Here is a 22,013-nt window from a genome sequence, read left to right as displayed (position 1 = left end):
CCCCTCATCCTCTCTCCTCCCAAACCTCGCCCCCTCATCCTCTCTCCTCCCAAACCCCACCCCCTCCCAAACCCTGCCCCCTCCCATCCCCTCCTCCCAAACCCCGCCCCCTCATCTTCTCTCCTCCCAAAACCCGCCCCCTCTCCTCTCCCTCCCAAACCCCGCCCCCTCCCATCCCCTCCTCTCCTCCCAAACCCCGCCCCCTCTCATCCTCTCTCCTCCCAAACCCCGCCCCCTCTCATCCGCTCTCTTCCCAAACCCCGCCCCCTCCCATCCCCTCCTCTCCTCCCAAACCCCGCCCCCTCATCCTCTCTCCTCCCAAACCCCGCCCCCTCATCTTCTCTCCTCCCAAACCCCGCCCCCTCATCCTCTCTCCTCCCAAACCCCGCCCCCTCCCATCCCCTCCTCTCCTCCCAAACCCCGCCCCCTCATCCTCTCTCCTCCCAAACCTCGCCCCCTCATCCTCTCTCCTCCCAAACCCCACCCCCTCCCAAACCCTGCCCCCTCCCATCCCCTCCTCCCAAACCCCGCCCCCTCATCTTCTCTCCTCCCAAACCCCGCCCCCTCCCATCCCCTCCTCTCCTCCCAAACCCCGCCCCCTCTCCTCCCAAACCCCGCCCCCTCCCATCCCCTCCTCTCCTCCCAAACCCCGCCCCCTCTCATCCGCTCTCTTCCCAAACCCCGCCCCCTCATCCTCTCTCCTCCCAAACCCCGCCCCCTCCCATCCCCTCCTCCCAAACCCCGCCCCCTCATCTTCTCTCCTCCCAAACCCCGCCCCCTCATCTTCTCTCCTCCCAAACCCCGCCCCCTCATCCTCTCTCCTCCCAAACCCCGCCCCCTCTCATCTTCTCTCCTCCCAAACCCCGCCCCCTCTCATCCTCTCTTCTCCCAAACCCCACCCCCTCCCATCCCCTCCTCCCAAACCCCGCCCCCTCATCCTCTCTCCTCCCAAACCCCGCCCCCTCTCATCTTCTCTCCTCCCAAACCCCGCCCCCTCTCATCCTCTCTTCTCCCAAACCCCACCCCCTCCCATCCCCTCCTCCCAAACCTCGCCCCCTCATCCTCTCTCCTCCCAAACCCCGCCCCCTCTCACCACTTTCCCCTCCTCCCTCTTCAAGCTTCCCTTAAAATGTCATCTTTCAAAGATCTAAAGTTGACAGTAAATTTATTACCCAAGTACATAGATGTCATCATACCCACCCCTGAGGCTAATATTTTGCGGGCATTCACAGTAAATCGAAAGGAAAACAATAGAATCAATGAAAACCCACACGACAGAGACAGAAACGGCAAACAACCAATAGACAACGCACTGGGCAAATACCAAAAGGAAAAGTATATAAATAAATATGGAGAAGGCGGGTTGTAAAGTCCATAGGTTGTGGAATCAGTTCAGTGTTGGGGTGGGGAACACGTGACCTCTACTTGTCTCGCCCGGTGTCATTTGGGGCAAATCCGTGTGCTCACAAGGGGAACGTGAAACCACACAGTCACCAGCCTATGGTTCCCCGGCTTTTAGAGCGTTTCTTAAATAACAGTAGTTATCCGTTCCTAAGGTCATTTAAAATATCTCTGCTAAGGTCCCTGCAGTTTCTGCACTTGTCTCCCACAGGGTCGGAGGGAGCATACTGTCAGGGTGTGGGGATCTGCTTCAAGGCAGCAAACACCGCCTGTGTAATCAGTACAGGGTCCAGGACCTTGCTCATACTGTCAGGGTCTGGGGATCTGCTTCAAGGCAGCAAACACCGCCTGTGTAATCAGTACAGGGTCCAGGACCTTGCTATGGCTTTGCCTCGCTTCTATAGACACTCTCCCTCTCCCGAGCAAATACAGATGCAAAAACTATTTAATCTCCCCATCTCTTTCAGCTCCAGGGGTAGATGAGCACTCCGACCTTCCAGAGGGCTCGCTTGCCATCCTTTTGCTCGGAAAATCTCTGGAATCCCTTTGGGGCGCTCTTTCACGTTATCTTTTGGCTCTCTTGTATTTTTTACACTCAAGCTCCTCATTAGCTCTTCCTGCTCTGCACCTCCTTCTTAACCAGGGCCTCGACATCTCTGGAAAACCACGTTCCCTAAATCTGTTATTGCCATTTATTCTGACAGGAACATACAAGCTTTGTACTCTCAAAATTCCACTTTTGAAGTTCACCCACTTACCAAGAAAACAACCTCTCCCAACCCACACTTACCTGATCCTTGCTGATACCATCGAAATTGAACTTTCTCCAATTCAGAATCCGAACCCGAGGGCCAGACCTATCCTTCTCCATAATTACTGTACCTTGAAACGTGGCAATATGCCCACTAAATCCCTGTCCAATTCCATAGAACAGTACAGCGCAGGAACGGGTCAGATGCCGCCTGGCCTGCCGCGTTCCACCAACATTTTGTGTGTCGCTTGAATTTCCAGCATCTGCAGATTTCCGCGTGTCTGAGGTCATTCGGCCCGCAATGCGCCGAACCAGTTAAAAAGCAAAGCAAAATCACCCTCCTACCCACGCCGTCCATATCCCTCATCTTCCCTACATCCTATCCAATTTACCAAGAATATATTTGCCTCTGCCACCGTGCCAGGCGCCCACCACTCTGACCCTTCACATCCCCCCGAACCGACTCCGTCATACTTCTCCGCGGCTGCGCTGCCCAAGGAGCTGGTCTTCGCTCCTTGCATCACGTCGGGCTCCTGGGCCGCCGGAAAGGGGAGCATTCCTTCTCATTGTGACAACCAATTAATGAAACTTCCCTGAATACATTTGACAAAGTCTTTCCCATCTAGTCATTTTACAGTGTGAGAGTCCCATCAATATGTGGAAAGTTAAAAATCGCCTCCTTGTGTTTCTTACCATCTCTCTACAAATTTGTTCGGACTGTTGTATGATCTGTAATACATACCTTTCTCAGTTCCACTCGCAAAGCCTCACTAGACGAGCTCTCCAGTCTGTCCCGACTGAGCACTGCCGTGACACTTGCCCTGACTGGCAACGCCAGCACCCTACTCCCATTAATCCCCGCTCTGTCGCGTCTACAACAACGGAACCCCAGAATCCTGATCCTCCTGCATCCAAGTCTCACTAATGGCCACAGTATCGTAATTCCACGTGCCGGTCCATGCCCTAAGCAGCAACTATCATTAAGGACCGCCGTCACCCAGGGGATGAGGAGGGGCAGGAGCCTGGAGAGACATAATCGACCCTAAACAGATTATTCCCCTCCGCCATCAGATTTCTGAAGAGAAAATGGACCCGTGAACACCACCTCACTATTTTTGCTATCTTTTTCACTACTAATTTATTTAATAGTAGTATAATTTATTTTAACATCATGCCACAAAACAAACATATTTCCCGATGTATGCCAGTGATAAAAATCGGATTAGTCTGGCGCTCTGGTTCCCTTTTCCCCAGCGTTCCAATCACAAACAAGAGAAAATCTGCATATGCTGGAAATCCAGAGCAACACACACACAATGCTGGAGGATCTCAGCGGGTCAGGCAGCGTCTATGGAAGAGTACCGTCACTCTAGGTGTTCAGTGTCGTAAACAATGTCTGTCCACCTCCTGTCACATTCCTCCAGATCTGTGCTGACAGTCAGAGGAAGGTGTGAGCGGGGGTTGCAGTTTTAACTAGCATTGCATTTGCCGCATTAATTTCTTTGGGTGATCTGGTGCAGTTGGTGTTAAAATCTCTCTCCTCTCGGATCAATGGCGCGGTAAAATCGAGGTCAGCATCGATCCGCGGGATCAGTGCGAAGCCCGAGGCCGCTGACTCTTCTCCCTCCGACTGTGGCAACAGCGAGGGGGGCGACCTCCCCTCAGTCTAACTCCCTGCACCCTGACCAAAGGAGACTTGTGTCAATGAGAACAAATAATCTTGAAATGATGCGTTCTAATTGTTCCCGGCAGCGGCTATCGAGTTATTCTGGCAGACAGGTTTGCCACTGCAACACGGATGTGTTTAAACTAAGTAGTGGGGGGGAGGGGATGAACTGGAAATATAAGGATGGAGTTAAAGGGAAAGTGAAAATAAGAAAAGTTTAAAAGGACAACAGAATCAATGGAGTAGAAAGCTCAAGAAGAGATCATACAGTATGGCCAGGTGAAATAGGAATTGATATGAAAGGAGAGGGGAGTACCGAATTAAAAGTATTATATATGACTGCACGAAGTATAAGGAATAAAGTAGATGAGCTTGAGGCTCAGTTGGAAATTGGCAAGTACAATGTTGTGGGAATAACAGAGACATGGCTTCAAGCGGACAGGGCCTGGGAAATGAATATTCAAGGATATACATCTTATCGATAGGACAGACTGACTGGCAATGGGGGTGGGGTGGCTCTGTTGGTGAGGAATGATATTCCGTCCCTTGCGAGGGGGGACATAGAATCTGGGGATGTAGAGTCAGTATGGATAGAACTGAGAAATTCTAAGGGTAGAAAGACCCTAATGGGAGTTATCTACAGGCCCCCAAACAGCAGTCTGAATGTAGGGTGTAAGTTGAATGAAGAGTTAAAATTGGCATGTCGCTAAGGTAATGATACAGTTGTCATGGGGGATTTCAACATGCAGGTAGACTGGGAGAATCAGGTTGGTACCGGACCCCAAGAAAGGGAGTTTGTGGAGTGTCTCCGAGATGGATTCTTAGAACAGCTTGTACCGGAGCCTACCAGGGAGAAGGCAATTCTAGATTTAGTGTTGTGCAATGAACCGGATTTGATCAGGGACCTCGAGATAAAGGAGCCATTAGTAGGTAGTGACCATAATATGATATGTTTTAATGGAAAATCGGATGTGTCAGTATTACAGTTGAACAAAGGGAACTATGGATCTATGAGGGAGGAGCTGGCCAAAGTTCAATGGAACAATACCCCAGCAGGGAAGACAGTGGAACAACAATGGCAGGTATTTCTGGGAATAATGCAGAAGGTGCAGGATCAGTTTATTCCAAAGAGGAAGAAAGATCCTAAGGGGAGTAAGGGGCGGCCGTGGCTGACAAGGGAAGTCAAGGACAGTATAAAAATAAAAGAGAAGTATAACATAGCAAAGATGAGCGGGAAACCGGAGGACTGGGAAGCTTTTAAAGAGCAACAGAAGATAACAAAAAAGGCAATACGTCAAGAAAAAATGAGGTACGAAGGTAAACTAGCCAAGAATATAAAGGAGGATAGTAAAAGCTTATTTAGGTATGTGAATTGCAAAAAAATAGTTAAGACCAAAATTGGGCCATTGAAGACAGAAACAGGTGGATTTATTATGGGGAACAAGGAAATGGCAGATGAGTTGAACAGGTACTTTGGATCTGTCTTCACTAGGGAAGACACAAACAATCTCCCAGATGTAATAGTGGCAAAAGGAACTAGGGTAAAGGATGAACTGAAGGAAATTTATATTAGGCAAGAAACGGTGTTGGATAGACTGTTGAGTCTGAAGGCTGATAAGTCCCTGGGACCTGATGGTCTGCATCCCAGGGTACTTAAAGAGGTGGCTCTAGAAATCGTGGATGCATTGGTATTCACTTTCCAATGTTCTATAGATTCAGGAACAATTCCTGCTGATTGGAGGGTGGCTAATGTTGTCCCACTTTTCAAGAAAGAAGGGAGAGAGAAAACAGGGAATTATAGACCGGTTAGCCTGACGTCAGTGGTGGGAAAGATGCTGGAGTCAATTATAAAAGAGGAAATTACGACACATTTGGATAGCAGTAGAAGGATCAGTCCGAGTCAGCATGGATTTATGAAGGGAAAATCATGCTTGACTAATCTTCTGGAGTTTTTTGAGGATGTAACTATGAAAATGGACAAGGGAGAGCCAGTGGATGTAGTGTACCTGGACTTCCAGAAAGCTTTTGATAAAGTCCCATATAGGAGATTAGTGGGCAAAATTAGGGCACATGGTATTGGGGGCAGAGTACTGACATGGATTGAAAATTGGCTGGCAGACAGGAAACAAAGAGTAGCGATTAACGGGTCCCTTTCGGAATGGCAGGCTGTGACCACTGGGGTACCGCAAGGTTCGGTGCTGGGACCGCAGCTGTTTACAATATACATTAATGATTTAGATGAAGGGATTAAAAGTAACATTAGCAAATTTGCCAATGACACAAAGCTGGGTGGCAGTGTGAAATGTCAGGAGGATGTTATGAGAATGCAGGGTGACTTGGACAGGTTGGGTGAGTAGGCAAATGTATGGCAGATGCAATTTAATGTGGATAAATGTGAGGTTATCCACTTTGGTGGCAAGAACAGGAAGGCAGATTACTATCTAAATGGAGTCAAGTTAGGAAAAGGGGAAGTACAACGAGATCTAGGTGTTCGTGTACAGCAGTCAATGAAAGCAAGCATGCAGGTACAGCAGGCAGTGAAGAAAGCTAATGGCATGCTGGCCTTTATAACAAGAGGAATTGAGTATAGGAGTAAAGAGGTCCTTCTGCAGCTGTACAGGGCCCTGGTGAGACCCCACCTGGAGTATTGTGTGCAGTTTTGGTCTCCAAATTTGAGGAAGGACATTCTTGCTATTGAGGGAGTGCAGCGTAGGTTCACAAGGTTAATTCCCGGAATGGCGGGACTGTCATATGTTGAAAGATTGGAGCGACTGGGCTTGTATACACTGGAATTTAGAAGGATGAGAGGGGATCTGATTGAAACATATAAGATTATTAAGGGATTGGACACGCTGGAGGCAGGAAGCATGTTCCCGCTGATGGGTGAGTCCAGAACTAAAGGCCACAGTTTAAGAATAAGGGGTAGGCCATTTAGAACAGAGATGCGGAAAAACTTTTTCACCCAGAGAGTGGTGGATATGTGGAATGCTCTGCCCCAGAAGGCAGTGGAGGCCAAGTCTCTGGATGCATTCAAGAGAGAGTTAGATAGAGCTCTTATAGATAGCAGGGTCAAGGGATATGGAGAGAGGGCAGCAACGGGGTACTGATTCTGTATGATCACAGTGAATGGCGGTGCTGGCTAGAAGGGCCGAATGGCCTACTCCTGCACCTACTGTCTATTGTCTATTTGAGATTTGGTGACGTCAAAGGAAAATAATTTTGACAGCGCAGCACGCACAAAATGCCGGAGGAACTCCGCAGGTCGGGCAGCATCTATGGAGGGATGTTTCGAGCCGAGACCCATCGCCCATCTCCTGGTCTCACCTACCACCCGCCAGTTTGTACTCTTTACCCCACCCCATTTCCAGCCCTAACTAAACACCTACAAGAATGTGAATCTCAGGCCAGCATACGGTGGGTGACATTACGGTGATAATAAAATTTCATTGCGTTTGTGGTTCCATTCACAGTATCGGAGGAATGTCTCACCTCTCCCCCCCCCCCCCCCACTACCCCTGCTGAGCGGAGATTTCGGGAACGTTTGCCCCCACCATCCTCAAGCAGTGCCAGCGACCCATGGGCACTCTCAAGAGAGTGCCAGTGACACTCTCTTGCGGGGTAGAGTATGCGGTTTTAGATAGTCATGTAACGGTTAGGCAAATTGAGTTCAGTTCCTGCCATTCTCCCCGTGATTGCGAGCGTTTCCTCCGGTTCGAGGCTATAGTACTGGAACTGTGGCTGTGCTGGTCGTTGATGTCAGCAGCGCATTTCACTGTATGTTTCAATGTACACGTGGCAAACATTCTTCGTATTAATCATTTAAAATAATGGTTGTAATTCACCACTCTAACTCACGCGGCCTTGATCCAACCAAGATGTTGGTGAAGCCTAATTTGGGTTATTGCGTGCAGTTCTGACTACAGGAAAGAGTACAGAGAAAATTCGCAAGGATGTTCCCTAACTTGACCTGAGTTAAGGTTGAACAGGTTAGGACTTTATTCCTGGAGTGTAGAAGATTGAGAGGAGATTTAATAGAGGTATACAAGATTATGAATATATAGATAGGATAAATGCAAACAGGCTTTTTCCACTGAGGTTGGGCGAGACTAGAACCACAGGTTGTGGGCTAAGGGTGAAAGGTGTAATATTTAAGGGAAACGTGAGGGGGAACTTCTTCATTCAGAAGGTGGTGCGAGTGTGGAAGAAGTGGTGGGTGCAGGTTCATGTAACATTTTAAGAGAAGTTTGGATTTAAGAGAAGTACGTGGATGGGAGAGGTTGGAGGGCGATGGTGTGGGTGCAGGTCGATGGGACTAGGCAGATCAATGGTTTGGCACGGACTAGATGGGCTGAAGGGCCTGTTCCCGGGCTGGAGTGTTCTGTGACTCTGAGTGAGGTGTGGGACAGGCTGGGGTGATGACTGTTACTTTGTCCCCTGAAGGAACAGCGGTGAATGAACACAGCGGCTAATTATAACATTGATGATGCCAATGTCTGTCTCTTCAGACAGTAGGACGTCCAATCAGAAAGGTTTGAACCTCATTCTCTAATTACTGAGGCGATAACAACACCAGCTCTCTCCCTATCCGCAGTATCAGGTCTCACCGAGGCGGCCGCGGAGTGGAGGCTTCTCAGGTAACCGGCCTGACGAGGAGCGCTGTGGAAAACGTGACGCCTCCCCTCGACAACCGGCTCACTCACACTTCACCCGAATGGCGATTCCGATTTCTTTACGAGTACAGTGAAACGTGGCCTTTGCGCTAACGACCTCAGGATGTGCTGAGGCAGCGACGCATTCCGGCGCCAACATGGCGTTCGCGCCATGTCCAGCAGAAGAAGCGCAGTTCCTGTCTCCGTCCCTCCCACACACAGTCTGTCCTCCGGCTCCATTTCCAGACCGCCGAGATTCGGCTTCCAGACTTCCGACCAACGTTTGGACTTTGGCCCCAGACTAACTGGTGACGGGGCCCCAAGCTCCGGGCTCGCCGACTGACTGGGCCTCACATCTACCCGCGCCTCCTACTTGCCTGGGCATCAAGTCCCGGGAACCCCTAGACCTGGGGTAGCCCCACATCCAGATATATCCAAAAGGCCATAAGACATAAGAGCACTATTGGGCCATTCAGCCCATCGAGTCTGATCCACCATTCCATTGTGGCTGATTTATTTTCCCTCTGACCCCCATTCTCTGCCTTTTCACTGTAACCTTTATTTTATTTAGAGCTACAACACGGAACAGACCCTTCAAGTTGTGCTATCCTGCAACCCACCAATTTAACCCTAGCCTGCAATTTACAATGACCAATTATCCTCCTAACCTGGACCATGGGAGGAAACCGGAGCACCCAGAGGAAACCCACATACACACAGGAAGAACGTATAAACTTTCTTAATGAGGATGCTGGACTTAAAGTCTAAATTCCAACAGTCTGAGCTGTAATAGCATCCTGCTGTTACGCTAGTGCGATGCCCTTATTAATCAAGAACCTATCAATGTCCATTTTAACCTTTGTCACCTGCCCAGGTTGCTGGCCTTCAAATGCGGAGTAAGACAGACATAAGTGGAATCAGTTCTCAGCACACAGACAGGGCAAAGCAGACTATGGAACAACTGTTTAGATCTAGGCTATATGGCAACAATCTGCTGGAGGAACTCAGTAGGTTGAGCAGCATCTGTTGGACTATTGCAGAGTCTTGACCCAAGTCGTTAGCAATTCCAGTCTTCACATAGATATAGACATAGAGCTCCTCCAGCAGAATATTTGTTGCTTCAGATTCCAGCGTCTGTAGTCTCCTGCATCTCCCTCCTCGATGTCTGCACCTGCTTCTTCGCATGGACAGGTCTAACACACTTCTGCCTCACTGGAGCAGGGCTGAAATATATCACAGACTGGGTGATGGAATAGCAGAGAGCAGTCCAGGGGCCACCTGGTAGCAGGGACAGGGTCTTTTCTGTCTGTCTGCCTGCCAGTGACCGGTGGTGTTCCACAGGGGTCTGTGTTGGAACCGCTTCTTTTCTCTTTGTATGTAAATTATTCAGATGGTGGAATTGATGGCTTTGTGGCCAAGTTTGCAGATGATAGGTGGAGGGGCAGGTAGTGTTGAGGAAGCAGGGTGTTTGCTCAAGGATTTAGATAGATTAGGAGAATGGGCAAAGAAGTGGCAGATAGAAAACAGTGTCAGGAAGTGTATGGTCACGCACTTCGGTAGAAGGAATAAAAGCATAGACTATTTTCTAAATGGGATGAAAATTAAAGAAAATTAGTGGGGTAAGGGACTTGGGAATCCTCGTGCAGGATTCTTCAGAAGTTAACTTGCAGGTTGAGTTGGTGGTAAGGAAGGCAAATTAAATTTTAGCATTCATTTCGAGAGGACTAGAATATAACAGCAAGGATGTAATGCTGAGGCTTTATAAACCATTGGTCAAACCATTCTTGGAGTATTGTGAGCAATTTTGGGCCCCTTATCTAAGGAAAGACGTGCTGGTATTGGAGTGTCCAGAGGTTCATGAGAATCATCCTGGGAATGAAAGGGTTAACATTTTAGGAGCATCTGGCTATGGGCCTGTACTCACTGCAGTTTGGAAGAATGAGGGATCTAATTCTGCTCCTATGTCTTATGTTCTTTCAGAAGAGAAGGTAAGGTAGCTGATATCGGATGGAGAGCAAGATTCTCCATGTAGCGAGGAGAGTACTCTGACTGGTTGTATCGTCGTATGGAGGGATCGCTGCAGAAAGTTGTAAACTCAACTCCATCATGGGTTCTAGCCTCCCCAGCATCCAGGACACCTTCAAAAGGTGATGCCTAAGTAAGACGGCTTCCATCATTAAGGACCCCCATCACCCAGGGCATGCCCTTTTCTCATTGCTACCAGCAAACAGGAGATACAAGAGCCTGAAGACCCACACATCTTAGGAACAGCTTCTTACCTTCCACCATTGAATTTCTGAAGAGGCAGTGCACCCGTGACACTACCTTACTACTTTGTTCTCTATTTATTATATATACATTTCACTAATGTATTGCACTCTGCTGCTGCCACAAAACAACAAATTTCACAACAGACATCAGTGATAATAAACCTGATTCTGAAGCTTACTGACATTTTGTGTCACAGCCAGTTGTTGAATTATAGACCATAAGCCATAGGAGCAGAATTAGGCCATTCAGCCCATCACATCTGCTGCCATTCCATCAAGGCTGATTTATTATCGTTCTCAATCCCATTCTCCTGCCTTCTTCCCGTAGTCCTCGGTGTCCTGACTAATCAAGAACTCTGCTTTAAATATATCCAGTGATTTGGCCTCCACAGCCGTCTGTGGCAATCAATTCCATAGATTCACTACTGAAGCTAAAGAAATTCCTCTTCATTTCTGTTCTAAATATTTGTCCCTCAACTCTGAGACTGTGCCCTCTAGTCCTAGACTCCTTTACTGTAGAAAACATCTCCTTCCAATTTTTCTTTAAGTGGATTTGAGTTGGCAGACTGATTTTTTTAAATGGAAGTTTGTATGATGTATAGCTCCGGGGTTGTGCTCCCAGTGGGGTTTTTTTAAAGTTAGTAGGGGTTCTTTTTTTCTCTTCTTTTTCTTCCAAAAAATATTCTTAACACTTTATTTTTTCTTATTATTGTTGATATATTGCTTAGCTTTGTTAATCAGTTATTTGCTAATTTAATTCCTTAATGTATTGACTTAATGTATCTTTTTCTTTATTAATCTTCAATAATAATTGATTAAAAGATTTTAAAATGAAATGAAAGAAAACATCCTCACCACATCCACGCTATCTGGGCATTTCAGCATTTGAGAGGCTTCAATGAAATCCCTCACTCATTCTAAACTCCAGTGAGTACAGGTCCAGAGCAATCAAATGCTCCTCAAGTTAATCCTTTCATTCCCAGAACCTCTTCTGGACCCTCTTATGGAACAAAGGGAAGTTATGGTTAAGGAATAGTTTTCCCATTTAATCCAATGCCATGGAGACCATGTCGAGAGTATGGAGGACAATTAAGAGAGATAACAGATTTAATAAAAGTTACTGGAGCAGAAAGTGAAAGCTTATCTGAAATTTTAAAAATGAACATCAAGGAAAATGGATGAGATTTTCAGCTTAACCACAGCATAAAAATTACCTCATTTTTAATTCAGGTACCTCATTTTTGTGGTTTGATGTGGAGATAAATATATGATTGACCAGACAATTGGGAAGTATTTTTTGGTTCTAACTTTTAAGGCAAAGAGGATGTTTGTATTAATGAAGGCTCCTTTCTATTTATCTGATAAATACATAAAAGCTGATGGCTTTAGTGATTAGAGAAACCACAAACCAGTGATTCGAAAACTGTAAGAGCAGTGATGAGGTTCACCACTGATGAACTAGTTAATGCAGACAACTGGGAGGAGAAACCGCAGTCTTACACAGTGAACGGTAGGGCACTGAGGAGTGTGGTAGAACAGAGGGATCTGTGAATGCAGATTTATTATTCCTTGAAAGTGGAGTCACAGGTAGAGAGGCTGGTAAAGCAAGCTTTTGGCATATTGGCCTTCATAAATCAATCAGAAAATGGGGTGTTATGTTGAAGTTATTTAAGATGTTAGTCAAGCCTAATTTGGGGTATTATGTGCAATTTTGGTCACCCACCTACAGGAAAGGTAACAATAAGATTGAAAGACAAACAAGAAAATCTGCAGATGCTGGAGAAGATTGAAAGAGCGTGGAGAAAATTTACAAGGATGTTGCTGGGACTTGAGGACCTGAGTCGTTGAATTTTTATTTTTTTGCAGCTCGAGCTGGTAAAAACTGAGGTACGGGCAGAGCCAAGCACACTCATTTCTCAATTGCTAAGAACTTTCAGACTATTCTAGTGGTGTTTAGTATTGTGGCTTTCTGAAGATTTACATTAATATTGTTGTGTAGCCTAATTGTTTAATGCTATTGTGTAGTGCCTTTGGGATGATACCAGTTGTAGATATTACACTCAGGACAATGTATACGCTGTTCAGGCTTCAGAGTCCTTCAATTTCCTCTTAATTCAGCATATTTCTGGTGTTCTTTACATTGATTTCTGTATGTTGTGTGTGTTTGGAATTGCTATATCTATTAAGTTAGTTATTCTTGCTGCTCTATCCTGTAACATTATGTCCAGACAGTTATGGTCCTGTCTGTGATAGTGGATCAGTTGTAATATAATCTATGGGACTCTGACTTTAAATCAGGATCAGGCTTGTATTTATAGTAAGGTAGATATCCTTAAGTTTTATCTGACTTGTGTAAATTTTTTATGTCTGTTATTCCTCTTTCTCTTCCTGTCCGGACCGGGAGAGTTATGCTGGCTGGAGTCAGGGCTTTATGCTTTGGCTCTTGGTAGGGTCACCCAAGTCAAACAGGTAGAGCCAGACTACGAGTGGTCCTCCAGTTCAGGCTAACAACCCTGGCCGGTCAAACAAAACTGTCATGGAAACAGCAATGAAGAATTCTTCTACATCTGAGTGTGACGGTATTCCTGAGTCTCCAACCAGGTCTTGCATGATTCACTGTAGTGAAAACCAAATATACTGGCACGACAAAGGAAGTAAAGACCAAGACCAAAATTGGTTTCTGGAATGTATGTACCACGAACAGGGCAGAGAGAGATGGAGGACCTTCCTTGCTGCCCTAACAGCAGCGGCGTATCAGATCATGTGTAAGTAAGGAAGCAGAAAGCATGAATGTCGAAGACCGAAGTCGGCACATCCAGGGGTGGAGGCTTGATGTCTGCGAGTGTGTGTGTGTGAGGGGCAGGGAGAGAAAGTGGTTTGCTTTAATGTTGTTTTTGTTCTGCTGAACATTGTGGACATGCTGTGTTGGTGCCGGAACGTGTAGCAAACTTGCGGCGTGCTCCCAGCTCACTGTTAGATTGTGTTGGTTGCTAATGCAAACAATGCATTTCAATGTAGACGTGATAAGTAAACTTGGATCTTGAATCTTGTGAATGAGAGTCTTGAGTTCTCGGAACATCTAGTTTCTTTGTCCATCATTAGTCACATTAAATTAGCCAGTGACTCAGAAAGCAACAGGGCAATAAACTCTTCCCAGACCCGTCCAAACAACGTTACCGCTGTTGGATGACTTGGGTCCAGTTTTGATTTTAGGGATTATTTTCAAAGAGCAGTGGGGATGATATAATTGGATAAGTATAAAGTTAAATCTGGCTGAATAGTCCAACACTTTAGGTGACAGCAGCAACTGAGAGTCACTGTAAGGGGAGATTTTGCTGAGGAACCCCTCAGTGGCAGGGATTTGCTGCTGCCCATAAGGAGTTTGTGACCGTGTGGGTTTCCTGAAGATGTTCTGGTATCCCCCCACAATCTAAAGATGTATTGGTTTGAGTTGTTATGTTGGCACTGGAAGCAGGGCAACACTTGTGGGCATCTCCCAGCAGATCCTCAGACTGAGTTAGTTGTTGTAAATGACCCGTTTCAATATACTTGCTCTAATTTTTAATCTTTATACCTCACTCCTGCTTGCTCTGACCGGTTGCTGCAACAACACTCACTGAAGAGCTCAAAAAGGCAAACCACTTAGTGTTCAGCTAAGACAAAGGATTCTCACTTAGATACCAGGCGAGGTCAGGACACGCAGTCAATGATGTTCCTCAAAGTCAGGGCTGGCAGGATCCTGAAGGTCTGAGCTCAGCTAATCAAATCACAAAGAAGCACCACAGAGAATCAGAACCAGAATCAGGTTTAACCTCGCTGGCAGCAGTACATTGCAATTTATAATCAAAAGAACTATAAATTACAATATTCATATATTTAAAAAATCAAATTAAATAAGTAGTTCAAAAAGAGGGCAAAATAGTGTGGTATTGTGCTTTATATAAATGCTTTATTGTGCATTTAGAAATCTAATGGCGGAGGGGAAGAAGCTGTTCCTGAATTGTTGAGTGTGTGTCTTCAGGCTTCTGTACCTCCTACCCGATGGTAACAGTGAGAAGAGAGCATGTCCTGGGTGGTGGGGATCCTTAATGATGGATGATGTCATTTTTGAGGCACTGTCTTTTGAAGGTGTCCTCGAGGCTGGGGAGGCTAGTGCTGGCTGAGTTTACAACTTTCTGCAGCTTTTTCCAACCCTGTGCAGGCCCCTGCATATCCACAGTAAATCCGCACAAGTTTTCCAACCCTGTGCTGGCCCCTGCATATCCACGGTAAATCTGCAGAAGTTTTCCAACCCTGTGCTGGCCCTTGCATATCCACGGTAAATCTGCAGAAGTTTTCCAACCCTGTGCTGGCACTGCATATCCACGGTAAATCTGCAGAAGTTTTCCGACCCTGTGCTGGCCCCTGCATATCCACGGTAAATCCGCAGAAATTGGACGTTATTTACTTAATTGTTAAGATGCAATGTGGAACAGGCTCTATCTAGCCTGATCACAGGAACATTTATGATGACCAATTAACCTACGACTGGTAGGTTCTTGGACTGTGGGAGGAAACCAGGTGTGCAATAGGTAACACAGACGTGCAATAGGAAACCAGATGTGCCGAACGAGGACAATACACTATGTGACCAAGTCCAGAGGTAATGAAAGGCTGTCCAGGTGTTTGAAGGGAGGGACAGAAGCACAGCAGGGTCAGATGTTGTGTCATTATTTATCGATATGGCGTGGAGTAGACCCTTGCAGCTCTTTGGGCCACACCGCCCAGCAACCTCCAACAAACCCGATCAAACCTAATCCAATCATGGGACAAGCACCTACTAACCAGTGCCGCTTTGGAATGTGGGAGGAAACTGGAGCTTCCAGGGAAACCCACACGTTCCATGGGGAGGGCGTATAGACTCCTTACAGACATCACCAGAACTGAACTCCAAACTCCGGAACGCCCCGAGTTTACCTGCAAGCTAAAATAACCTGACACACATCTTGGAAATTAGAGATTGTAAACAATATTTTCTTAAATGGTAGATGACAAAGTATGAATTTTCTTATCAACACGTACAAACAAGCTGGAGGAACTCAGCAGGTCCGGCAGCACCCATTGCAAAGGTCCTGATGAAGGGTCTCGGCCCAAAACGTTGACTGCTCGTTTCAGCAGATGCTGCCCGACCTGCTGAGTTCATCCAGCTTGTTTGTACGAGTTGATTTGACCACAGCATCTGCAGTGTACTTTGTGTTTATGAATTTTCTTAAAAGCCACCAACTCCCCTACCACCTAGAAACGTTGCTTGTAACAAGAACTTGTTAATGGGGATATAACTACTGTATTCAGTAGGAACAGAGTTTGTGTATCTAATGGAGTAACGTTGTGTTGTGTCGTTGTGATGGGTATCGTGGACATGCTCTGTTAACACCAGAATGTATGGCAACACTTGTCAGCTGCCCCACCCCCAGCACATCCCTGTGTGTGGTGGTTGTTAACACAAATGACACGTTACATGTTACAATATTACCTAAGATATAGGAGCAGAATTGGGCCATTCAGCCCATCAAGTCTGCTCCACCTTTCCATCATGGCTGATCCTGGATCCCACTCAACCCCATACATCTGCCTTCTCACCATATCCTTTGATGCCCTGACCGATCAGGAAACAATCAACTTCCACCTGAAATATACCCACGAACTTGGCCTCCACCGCAGTCTGTGGCAGAACATTCCACAGATTCACTACTCTCTGGCTAAGAAAATTCCTCTTTACCACCTTTCTAAAAAGTTGCCCCTCAATTTTGAAATTGTGCCCTCTAGTTTTGGATACCCCCACCATAGGAAACATCCTCTCCACACCTACCCTATCCAGTCCTTTCAACATTCAGTAGGTTTCAATGAGATTCCCCTGCATTCTTCTAAATTCCAGTGAGTACAGGCCCAAAGCTGCCAAATGCTCTTTATATGTTAACCCCTTCATTTCCAGAATCATCCTCTTTCTTCTGCCTTTCTCCCTTCTTAAAGACTGGAGTGACATTTGCAATCTTCCAATCCTCTGGGAACATCCCAGAATCAAATAACCCTTGAAAGATCATGACCAATGCATCCGTTGTCTCTTCAGCAACCTCTCTCAGGACTCTGGGATGTCGTCCATCCAGGTGACTTATCCACCTCAAGACCTTTGAGTACACATGACAAATAGGCTTGAATCTTGTGTTCTCAGAACAACTAGTTTCCTTGACATTAAGTTAACCGGTGACTCAAGCAACGATGCCCACACCTGTGCAATAAACTCTTCCCAGACCCGTCCAAACAATGTTACAAGGATGACTTGGGTTCAATTTTGATTTTAGGGATTATTTTCAAAGAGCAGTGGAGATGATGTAATCGGATGAATGTAAATTTAAAATCTGACTGAGTAATCCAACACTTTAGGTGACAGCAGCAGCTGAGGGTTACTGTAAGGGGAGATTTTGCAAAGGAATCCCTCCGTGGCAGGGATTTGCCATGATCTGTAAGGAGTTTATACATTCTCCTCGTGACCGCATGGGTTTCCTCAGGATCCTCTCGTTTCCTCCCACATTCCTCAGCTGTAGTGGTTAGATTTAGTAAGTTATGGGCATGATGTGCAGACAATGGAAGCATGGCAACACTTAAAGGGTGCTCCCTGTGCGTCCTCAGACTGAGGGTCATTGACAAAACACTGTGTTTCAATGTAGTTGTTAGAAATACACTTGAATCATGAGCCACTTCTGGATACTGGATTAAAAAAAACCTGAACTGAGAGACTGGGTGTGATTACCACACAAACCAAGGAAGACAGCAGAGAACAAAAGGTGATCTGGATATTTCAAATGAATGGTATCCCACCTCACTGAGAAGTGCTGAGTGATTGTGGCGAAAGCTGAACAGGGCAGATGATGGGATCACCACAGGTTCTAATGTGACAATTATCCTTTTGGTATGGAAACATGAATCCATTCAGATTCAAAATCAGGTTTAATATCATCAGCAAATTGTTGTTTTTGCTGCAGCAGTACAATGCAATACCTAATAGCCCTGTATCTCTTTCACCAATTGACTTCCCAGCTCTTCACTTCACCTTGCTCCCTCTCCTAATTTCACCTATCACCTACTACCTTCTACTTCTTCCTCCCCTCTCCCCACCCCCCACCTTCTAACACTGAATTCTCATCTTTTTTCCCCCCAGTCCTGCCGAAGGGTTTCCGCCCGAAATGTCGACTGTTTACTCTTTTCCACAGATGCTGCCTGGCCTGCTGAGTTCCTCCAGCACTTTGTGGGTGTTGCTTGGATTTCCAGTCTGTAGATAGTGAAATGTGCTGTTTGAGTTAACAATCAACCCAGCTAAGGATGTGCTGGGAGCATTATGGTGCAACATAGAATACTCATAATAACCCACCAGTCAGCAACGACAAAAGGATTTTGCAAGGTTGGGTATGGGCTGAATCAAAGCCCAGGCCCAGGAATGTATCAAAGTGCAGGGCCCGCATCCAGGAGCAAGGAACAACCCGAGGTTTGGCTGATTTAAGTGCCGGGCCAGATTGTAAAGGTCAGGGTGTTGGTGCCATAGGCAAGCGACGGGCTGGTGTTTTGCTTTCTACTCTGCAAGGTTTACTCGTCGCTGAGGCTGTGGTCTGCAAGTAGCGGGCTCCTGGATCAGCTGCAGTGAAGGCTGGCCTCGTGACTTTCAGAAATTCTGCCCCTTGCTTACTTTCATTGTTGACACTATTTGTTTCATTTCTGCACATTGGGATTCTTTGTTTTGTGGCTACCTGTAAGGAGACAAATCTCAAGGTTGTATATATGTGTATATATTACAATATATTATATACATACTTTGATAACAAATGTACTCTGTTGATAACAGAAAAGCAAGCCCCTTTCCCCTCCCTCCCACACCCACAGTCAGACAGGCCTCCAGTCCTTTCTCCCAGATTCTCAGGCACCGCTGGACCTCACCCCAGGATGCTGATCTACCTAATTAGCAGTCGAGTGCTCAGGAAGTCCATAGGTCAGTCTGCCTTTTAATCTAATCTTTTCTTCCATACACAGAAAAAGTTGGTGTTCTTTTTCTCCCCCAATTCAGCCTTCATCAAGAACTTGACATACAAGATGGACACCTGGAAACTTTGCAGCAGAAATCATTCCAGTAAACAATTAGAACACAGAACAGTACCGCACAGGAACAGGCCCTTCATGCCCCCAATCTTCCATTTCCTCACATTCTCTCCACTGACTGGATTGTTCATTATTCAATGATTCACAGTTTATTCCACAATAATCCTCAATTGCCCTGACATTTAAAGGCAAGGATTGATCGCTGGTATGGTGCAATATGGTACACAGAAGTGTCGCAGGAAAGCAGCACCACCCAGGCCACGCTCTCTTCTCACTGATGCCATCAGAACCCACACCAGTTTTTACCCCTCATCCATCAGGCTCCTGAACCAGAGGGGGTAACTTCACTCACCCCATCACTGAACTGTTTCCACAAACTATGGACTCACTTTCCAGGATTCTTCATCTCATGTTCTTGATATTTATTGCATGTTTGTTTGTACATTTATTTATTATTTCTTTTGTATTTGCCATTTGTTGTCTTTTGCACATCCTATTAGGTATGGTCTTTCATTAATTCTTTGTATTTACTATGAATGCCACAAGAAAACAAACCTTTAGGGTTGTGTACAGTGACAGATATGTATTTTGATAATAAATTTACTTTGAACATCTTGAATGTGGCACACTCCAAGGCCACACTAAAAGGTCTGCATATGATTGAAGATTGGCCAACCAGGCACAAACAAATCCCACTGGCCTCTTTTAGTCTAGTGTTTCAACATTCTGAAGCCAAGTAGATGGAAGTAGGGCAAATGGAAACAACATTGAAATTGGATTTCAACTGGCAAGGCATAATGGTCAATAGTTACTAGTCAGAGTATCACACTCAGCATGTTTGTATGTGGAGGAACAAAGTGCTGACACTTCAGCCCAAAATGTCAGATCTTTTACTTCTCTCCACAGATGCTGCCTGACCTGGACTAGAATCAGGATTAATGTCACTGGCATAAGTTGAGAAATATATTTTTTGCAGCAGCAGTCTAGTGCAATACTTAATAAAAACAACTCTAACAATGTGTAGTGTCACATGGTATAGATCATCTGAGGACTCTCCACTTGTGGGGAAGAGCCCCCCCCTCCCCTCACACTGCTGTTGCCATTTCCTTTAACCAAGACCATGATTATTCTTGGCAATTTTTAAAAAAAGAAACAGAAGTGGTTTGCCATTGCCTTCTTCTGGGTAGTGTCTTACAAGTATATACAAAAATGAAAATTAAATTAGTGAGGTGGTGCTCATGGGTTTACTGTCCATTCAGAAATCTAATGGCAGAAAGGAAGCTATTTCTGAAATGTTTAATGTCTCTCTTCAGGCTCCTGTACCTTTTCTTTGATGGTAATAATGGGAAGAGGGTATGCCCTGGGTGACAGGAGTCCTATACAATGGACCTGTTGAAGGTGTATGATGCTGGGGAGGCTAGTGCCCATAATGGAGCTGGCTGAGTTTACAACTTCAACTCTTCCAATCCTGTGCAGCAGGTTCCTCCACACCAGACGATGATGCAGCCAGTTAGAATGCTCTCCATGGTACATCTGTAGAAATTTGTGAGTTGTTGGTGACATACCAGTTCCCCTCAAACTCCTAATGATATAGAGCAGCCGAGATCTTCTTGCATGTTTATTACACTGAACTTCCAGCATCTGCAGAAATGTGTTTATGGTTACTAGTTGGCATTGTCTGAAATAATTGGTTCAATAGATGGAGCCAAATATCAGACTACTGGAAAAGTTCAGTCTTGGATTTCAATTTGAGAGAAATGTAATCCACATTCCTCCAAGTGGAATACCTCACTGATCTAACAGCACTGCTGGCTAGAGTCAGGGCTTTGTATTCTCTTGGTAGTGTCACCCATGTCAAAGGGTAGAGTGGTCTACTAGTCCTCCATGTTCAGGGGTTCATCTCAGGATTAATAACCCTAACTGGACAAACAAAATTGTTACAGAAACAGCAATGAAGAATCCTTCTACATCTGAGGTATTCCCGAGTCTCCACCTGGGCTTGCACAGCCGACAGTAGTGAAAACGAAGGAACCTACTGGCATGATGAAGTAAGCCCTGAACAAAGAGGACCTTCATTGCTGTCCAGCAGGCTGGAAGTAATCCACATTTGTTCTACAGTCCAGGGGCAGGGGAGGTAACAAATGCTATTGGGTGGTAGATTGGGAAGCACACAAGCTTCCAAACAGAAATTCCTCCTGTTGTGCCAAACTGGAGGAGTCAGTTCTTAGGACTTGCTGCACAGGGATGCTGGTGAAATAAACAGGACGTTCGACTGGATTGGTTCACTGACTGCCACATACTTTAATTCTCCACCAACCAGCTCTTGCTTCAATGTCTAACTGAAGCAGGACCATTAATCAGCTGTGAAGGAAGTTGGGTTTCAATTTTTAGTAGTACTAGAGATTCTGGAAGTGTACGTAATGGACAATCTCACCTGTACCCTCAACACCACCTCTAGTCAAAAACCAAAGCAGCATCTCCGCATCCTGGAGACTAAGGGAGGATCTCTATCAGGAACACTGCCTACACAGGGCATTCAGCATTGTCAATGACCCCCACCATCAGGCAGGCAGTACTGTAGCGTTAGGACAAGGACTGAGGATGGAAAACAGATTCTGCTACCCAGGCAGCAAGACTACAGAATTCCATACCACCATCAGATATCACGTGAAGTGCCAGTAGCATTATACTGTTGTTTTAACTTGTCATAAATACACTTTATGCCAAATGTCAATCTTCGATATACTCTGGACCAAGGTATACACCAGCACAAAGTAATATCACCAAAGGAACATCATCTTGTTTGGCAGTTCCACATGTACAGTTGGAAAATCTGAGTTTATGGTAACCAGCAGTCATGCAGGAGGCAGCTTCAGGCCACAACTGTTGATACAGACAGGCCACTTCACCATTGTGTACAATATGGCTAATGCCACATTGTAAAGAGTTTTGTTTTAACAGGTTCAGACTTTCTGCACAATAGCCCACACTGTCCAATCACACCCTTTGTGGGAGAAAATGCAGGTGGTTAGAGGCGCTGGAACTGAACCCAGATTGCTGGTGCTGTAGCAGGTTAACAGTGCTGTCCCCAATTCACAACCAGGTTTAATATCACAGGCACATTAAATTCAGTGCTTGGCAGCATCAGTACA

This window comes from Hemitrygon akajei, chromosome 11 (assembly GCF_048418815.1).
Source record: "Hemitrygon akajei chromosome 11, sHemAka1.3, whole genome shotgun sequence".
In the NCBI taxonomy this organism is placed as follows: domain Eukaryota; kingdom Metazoa; phylum Chordata; class Chondrichthyes; order Myliobatiformes; family Dasyatidae; genus Hemitrygon; species Hemitrygon akajei.
This window is presented reverse-complemented; position numbering follows the sequence as displayed.